This window comes from Manis javanica, chromosome 10, assembly GCF_040802235.1.
Source record: "Manis javanica isolate MJ-LG chromosome 10, MJ_LKY, whole genome shotgun sequence".
Taxonomy (NCBI): Eukaryota; Metazoa; Chordata; class Mammalia; order Pholidota; family Manidae; genus Manis; species Manis javanica.
In genome coordinates this window covers 84,077,896-84,085,574 of record NC_133165.1, presented here as the reverse complement: position 1 = coordinate 84,085,574, position 7,679 = coordinate 84,077,896, and positions in this window count along the sequence as shown.

Sequence of the window (7,679 nt, the reverse complement as noted above, 5' to 3'; positions counted from 1 at the left end):
TTACAATGGGGTAAAGATGTGTCCCTGGGGTAATCCACATTCCTGGAAAGAGAAGGGCCTGGAGATGTAAAGCCTCAGAAAGCTCACTGTCTTTAGCACTGCAGCTGTACACACGGACACAGAGGCACATCTGTAAATGCATATGCACTCTCACACCCCATCTCTGAATCAGATCCAAACTTTTCAACAACCACCTCTAACTACACATCCTCTATGGTGTCCTCACACTGTCCCCCTTGGAGGTGTTATCTAGATCAGTGCTTCTCAAGCATCACTGTGTGCACAAATGACTGGGGAGCTTGTTAAATGCAGATCCTGATATGGTAGATCTGGGGTAGCTCCTGGGATTGGTTTTCTAATCAGTTCACAGGTAAGGCTGCTTCTCCAAGGATTCTAAACATTCAATGGTCCTGCCATGTTGAAGGGATAGTTTTCAGAATGTGGAAGGGATAGGAGTGTAGAGTTTGAAAAAGCCCCTGCCCCTAGAGAGTCTGCTATGCAGACCCAAGGGACTGAGCCTCTTCTGGCATGCCACTCCACACCTCTTCACATGGCTCCTTCTTGCCCTTCAAATCTCAGCCCAAATGCCACTGCCTCAGAGCAACCTTTTCTGACCATCCAATTTAACAGGTCCCTGCTTCACCCAGTCTGTGATTATGTTAGCCCTCTTCATAGCAAGTATCGCAACATGCATTTATGTATTTGCTTTCTTATTTTTTTGTCTGTCCTGCCTCCTTAGTTCACTCAAGAATTATTGGCACACAGTGTCTGGCACATTGTAGATACCCAGTAAATATTGCAGAAGGAATGAATGAATGAAGCACTTCCATGCTGAGAATTGGTCAGGTGAAGAGTATCAGAATCAGACGCCCGGCTGTAGGCAATTAGAGAAAGCTTCTTGGAGGAAGAGAAATGGAAGGAAAAGAACATGCGGAGGAATTCAGAGAGGTGACCCCAGGAAAGGAGAGCAGCAAGTGCATCTGGGTAACAGGCCATACTGGCCTGAGTGGACATTACAGGGCTGGGGAAGCATCCTGGGGCACTGGTGCGGACAGGTGCTGCGGGGTCTGAAAAGCTTGGCAGGCAGCAGGAAGACACATGGCCCTCCCTCAACCTCATGGGCAAGGACCTTCATTTATTTATTCTTTGCTATGCTTGACAAATTCTTCTTGAGCCTCTACTACATGCCAGGCACTGTGCTGGTGCTGCACACACAAGGATGAACACAGCGACTCTGATTCCTATCCGAATGGAGTTTACAGTCCATCAGGAGAGACTGACATTAAACAAACTAAATTGTTCTGGTTGGGCTAAGTCTATAAAGAAGTGCATGATGAGGGGTGTGCTGGATAGTGGAGGAGCTTCCCTAGGGAGTGGCAGTCAGCCAGGGTCCTGAGAGGCAGGGCTCTTCCTCACCAGCCCCTCTTCCTCACAGTTTTCATTCCGGACTCTCCCGCCATCCTCTGCACTGTCTCTTTAAGAGGCGCATCTCTTTCCTTTGCAAAGGAGGTTCTGGGCACAGAGCCCAGCCTGTGGGCTATAAATCAACACTGGCACTCCCTTGGCAGTGGATTCTCCTGTGAGCTGCCCAGATGGCAGGCAGGCCTAGGGCTCCAGGAGCAGCTAGGCAGGAGTAGGGCGGCGGGCAAGGTGGGGACACAGCTGGGCCCCAGGCTGATGACAGCTGCCCACCTCTGTCTAAGGGCCTTGGGCCAAAGAAAATGCCAAGGTCTTTCTGTGCCAGTCATAGGGACCTTCTGACTCCTGAGTCACAGGCTAGCATGGGCCTTTGGCATCACTGCCCTCACCCTTGCCAGAGACCCAGGACTCAGAATCCTCTGAGGCCACGGGCCATGGGTTTTCCCTTGTGGATAATGTCTTGGGGTCAGTCTGCTCTAGCATCCAACCTGGAAGCTCTGCCTGGGCTTTGACCTCTTGCCTCTTGCTCTAGCCAAGATGTGCTCTCTAACACTGCGTGAAGGACAATGGCCTCCCATCTGGTGGGGGCTCTGGGCTGTGATGAAGCGCTCCCTCCACCTTTACTTTAAGCCTCCCTGAAAGACAGGGTAAGAAGATTCCCCAAGGTCAGCTGGAGAGGGTGGAACTCTGCCCTCTTGGGAGTTGGCATCCCTCAGCCACCCTCACAGGTGCTGTTACAGAGGGAACATATGTTGCTCCCACCCCAGAGGACAGTGACAACATCTTAGCAGCCACAGCCCCACAGAGCTGGGCTCAACAGGCCTTGACAGAACTGGAAAGGCTGCCTCTCTCCTGGGCCTGGGCCTGGGCCTGGGTTTTGTGTGGAGGGTAGGCAGCAAAGCGTGTATGTAGACCCCACCCCTACCACAAAGGAATAGACAGGCTTAACTGCTCTCCCCTCTCCCTCCACAAATAGCCAGCAATGTTTCAAGGACAGCCGACCATTCCTGGGTTATATATAGAACAATAGAGATTTCCCAGGATGTTCTTGTCCTCAAATTCTCTTGTGAAAGGTCAGAGCTCCTTGAGAGATTCTCTCTCACATGCTGATTGTACAGACAAGGAAACTGAGACTCAGAGGCATAAATGCAGGTCGTTGAGCATTCAGCCTTTTTCCACCACACCACATTTGCTTCCTTAGCAGAAACCCCCTGGGCCGCCACTAAGCAGCAGTTATTAGGCTCTAAATGTAATGAGCAGATGGAAGTTAGATAACAAGTAGAACTTTCTTGAAACAGTAGATTACAGAAGAGGATGAGACAAAGTAAAGGAATTGAGTTCTCTAAAACAGTGGGGTGGGGGCTGGGAGGGATGGAATCAGGAATCAGTTTGGAATTTTGCAAAAAGGAAATAGAGGGAATGGAGAGAGCATGAGCCCAGAGCATGGCAGCTGGAGAGTGGGGCTTCTAGGTGCTTCATGGGGGACCTCCAGCCTTCACCTGCTCCAGGCTTCTGGGTATCTACAGTAGTTTAAATTCAGGCCTTACCTCCGCTGATCCTCTTGGCTTATTCCTTGCTCTCCCGGGATGGCTTATCTGGCTGCCAGAGTCATTTGCAGTCACTAATTTGTGTTTAAATTAAAGTTCCCACAAACAGGGGCTTAATGTGCTGTTACCAAGAACTCCCAGGCCCCCTTCAGCTCCAGGAAGTTGAGGGGGTGGGGAGCAGGCCATTTTGCATGTACCGAGGATGATCCCTCGGAGGATGATCCTTCGGGGCATAGGGACCTGGCGTGGGTGATCCAACTGGGTTTCTCCAGTCTTTGTTGCTCTCCCCAAGATGGTGTTGCCTGGAGGCTGGGCCACTCATGTTCATAAAGGGCCTGGAGATCTACAGACTTGTCAAGGGGCTCCCTGGTGGTGGTTCACCTGTTGTAAAGACCTTGGGAAGAAGGGAGGGATGTGTGCAATAAGCAGAGGACAGGGGTAGATAATAAGAAGGCACTGGGTTCCATTTCTTAGCACTTACAAATAGTGTTCACTGTGTGCCAGCACTGTTCCTGAGGACCCATAACTACAACCTCACTAGACTGACTCCACAACCCCTGAGCTATGTATTGTTATTATCATCAACTCTGTTCTTATAGATGGGAAAACTGAGGCACAGAGAGGTGAAGTAACATGCCCATGAGAACACACCTAGTAAGAGGTGGGCTCAGGACTCAAATGCATGCAGTCTGCTCCAGATTCCCAGTGCTATGCTGCCTCTAATGTCAAGACTTATCTATCACCCTCTCAATCTCTTGATCACACAGTGGAGCCTCTCTTTGATTGCCAGAGTGAAGCTCCTGCCCTGCTCCCTCCTGCCCTCTCTGAGCCACAGTCCTCTCACCTGTAAAATGATGATAAGGTACCTGGAGGGACTAAGGGGCCAGGAAGGCTCACAGAGACAGCATGTGAGAGTGGGGAGCACAGGACAGGCCCTCAGGGCAGCCAGTTTCCTTCCTTTGGTCCAGCCCCAGCCTCCCTGCTGCGCCTTCCTGGACTGCCTCTTAGTTCTATCTTCCATGCAGCTAGAGACTGTGATTCCTCATCCCTCAGTGAAAACCCTCAGGAGACAGTTTTTTCTCCCTCGGGGAGCCCCCGGGAAGAAGGGAATCAGGCCAATCTAGAGCCCGAAATGCCCTGTCCTCCCCTGCTCTGCACCCAGGTGAGTCTGTCGGGGGTCCAACAGGAAACAAACGACACATTCAAAAGGTCTTTCTGAAAAAAGCTTAGTGGGATAACAATTTTCAAGGCATAGACAGGATTAAGGGAACCAATAAGCACAGATGAGGCACCAGGAAGTATGTAAGACTGATGATCAGCAGAGCCTGAGGCAAGCTGGGGGCAAGAGGGGAGCTCAGGCCTTCAGGAGGCAATGGGGGCAGCAGGCAGGAGCCTGGGAAACAAGTCTCCTGCGCCCTGGCTCCCTTCCCTGCCAGGAGCCCTGCTGACCACACCTGACTGCAAACAAGAGGCCAGAAGCCCAGGTGCTGCCATCTGCATAGGGCAGCCTCCCTGGGGCCCAGGGCAGCTCCAAGAACATGGGAGGCAAAGAAACTACTCTGCCAGCCCACCAGGACCCCTTAAGACGAGTAAGCCTTATCTCTGCTGCTCCACTGCCACCTCTGTCCCTGCCTGCAGCCAAATGGTGACTGGCAGGGCAAGGGATTCAAGACTCCTTCTCTGACAGAAATGGACCTGCTCACAGGGAGGTGGGGTCCAGGCAGAGAGAAGCTGGAGGGACAGGGGATGCTCTGGCCATGTGTGAGGGGGACCCAAGTATGGGGAGAGGTGGGGAGGGCAGCACTGGAGGGTATGGATGTCCAATGGCAATGCTAAAGGACTCTCCTACTTCAGGAGTTGGTACAAATCACTGTTACCTTGCTCCTGCCTTCCCTCTGCAGACTCTGAGTTCCTGTGGGGCAGAGATTTTGACTTGTCCATCCTTGGCACCTGGCTTGCTGCCTCTTAGGTGCATACTCAGAATGTACTGAATAAATAAGAGAGAAAGAAGTAAATGAATGAACAAGGATGTTCACAGCTCATGTGACACCCGTGGGCCCAAGTCAGAAGCACTGCAGAATGAGTAACACACCACATTCCTGCAGAGGTTCAATTTTACTCATCCGCCACCACAGATTTTCCATGCAGCCAGTCAGGCACTGGCTGTAGGAGCCCACGTGTATCTCCAAACTGGCCAGAGGCTGCTTTGATGGCCCCCAATGCAAATGTGCAGTGACTTCATTTGGCTCCTCCGGATGAGGGAACAGGGGAAACAGCAAGTTACTTCATTTCTCACAGCAGCCTTCCTATGAGCTCTTTCTCTGGAGAAATTTTGATCCATGGCAAACCGTCTGTGGTGTTCCCGGCTGAAGCCTTTGGCAAGAGATGGGAGGCAGGAATGACAGTGCCAAGGAGGCAGCTGAAGGATCGCCACCCTGGGAGCCACAGCTCCGGCTGGCTTTTTCCAATGGGCCATAAAGACTGAGGGAGGCAGGGGGAAGGGGAGGGGTCACTGGAAAAACAAACTAGAGCTCCTGAGTGTAGTCACAGTGCCAAGCCCACCTGGGGTAGCAGTTACGCAGATGGGGTGGGTGGCTGGCTTCATAACCCCTGCTCTACCACTTGCCAGCCGCATGACCTTGAGCAAGACACTTCCTTACTATGCCCTGAGTTTCTTCATTAAAAAAAAAAATGTGGGTATTATTGATACCTACTTCCTGTGGTGGAGAAGAGCAGATGAGTTAATAGCCGTGAAATATTTAACAGAGTACATGGTCCCTAGTAAGCCCTACATAAATTTAATTACATAAAAAGAAGCAGGACACTTGGCTTCTAGCCCCATAAACTTTCTTTTTCTATAATAAGGTCAGCCTCGGATGCCTCTTGTATTTGCTGTGAGAACTGAACCAAATTGCATGTGAAAATTATAACATGTTAAACTTTGTTATTGGCCATCAAGACCACAGAAGCAGCCAGATTTGGCGGTGGGGGAGGGAGGCTAAAGGGCTGTAAAATGTCAGCTTCTGACTATCTGCCTTGTGGAGGTCCTCTTCTTGTCAACATCATCTGCTCTTCAGCTCATTCCAGTCTTTGGTTGATGACATCCAGGCTGCCTGTGGTCCCTCCCTCCCACACAGCAAGGGCTGGAAGACATCTTTCTAAAGTAAAGTGGTCCTTCCCCTCCTTCCTATGAGGCCTGGACAGTCGGTGCATATAAGCTGTCAGAGAGGAGCTGGAACCTCCCCCTCAGCCCCTTTCACCTGTGGGCGGGAAGGGAAGGGCCGGGCAGGGGCAAGCCCAGGGCGGCCAGCTCCTCTATGCCGGGGTTTCCAAAAGAGATGTGTTTGTCTTTGTCGAGGAGAGCTGGGAATGAACACAAATACATATCCCAGAATCCATTACCAATTCTGCCACTTACCACTACCTATGGGATTTCAAATAACTTAACCTCTTTGAGTCTCAGTTTTTCTCATCCCTAAAATGGGATGATTATACCTAATTAAAAGAGTTAAGATCAGTGATATAAATATGAGAGTCCCTTGGTATATGGCTAGTCCACTAAATGGTAGCTATTATTAGCTATTATTTTGCACTATCTGTACCCCATCCCGTCTGAGGGACAGAGAGGTGTTGACATCCAGACTAGAAAAGGTGGTGGCAGCAGAAGGTGATTTATAACTCTGATTTGCTTACATTTTCTTTCCAGAGGACATCGTAAGTACTCGTTTCTTCATTCATTCATTCAAGAGATGCTTACATTGTACAATGCTCCTTGTACAACTTGCCATTCTTTTGTTCACTTGTATTTATCTTACTCTCACCACTAGAACTGCAAGGTTCGTGAAGGCAGGGGCTGCGTCTGTTGGGTTCACCGCATGCTAGGCGAGTGAATGGGTGGATGTTGAAGCATGTCCTCAGGAGGGAACTGGGCCAGGCAAGGAGATGGCGGCAGGAGGCCTGCACTCTGGGTTCAGTCAGGCCTCCAAGAACAAAACTTTCCCTTGACCTGGTGCCTCCACAGACCTTCCTTCAGCTGTGAGATCCTGGAGGATCCCTGGAGACCAGACTTGGGGAACCTCTTCCCCAGTGGGAAGATACCCATTCATCCACTCAGGTGTCTCTGAAACCCCTGGGGAAGGGTCCAAATCTTTCAGTCTCAGGACTACAGCAAGTGACCAAAATAACAATAATGATAAAAAGACCGAAGTGACAGAGAATAGGAGGAGCCCCCTCAGAAACTTAACAGAGGGGGGTGGCATTAACAGGAGAGAAGACGTGACCTAAGACGATTTCATGGATAGTGGGTGCTCCCACATAAAAAACACTCATTCTTGCCCACCAACTTCATTCTATATGATCCATGCCGTCTAGAGACATAAAGGGAGAACCATAATATCCAAAAAATGGAAACAGCTCTAATATCCATCAACTGAAGAATGGAGAGACAGAATGTGGCACATCCCTATGATGGAGTATTATCCAGCCATGAAAGGGGATGGGGTACTGCCACTTGCGACAGCACAGATGAGCCCTGAAAATGTTATGCTGAGTGCAAGAAGCTGGTGACAGATGATCACACATTCCATGATCCCTTCCTATGAAAGTCCAGAATAGGGAAATCTTTAGGGACAAAGAGCAGATTGGTGGTTACCTAGGTCTGGAGGGAGGATGGCAGGAGCGGGTGATAACTAAAGGGTAAGAGAGGTTTCTTTC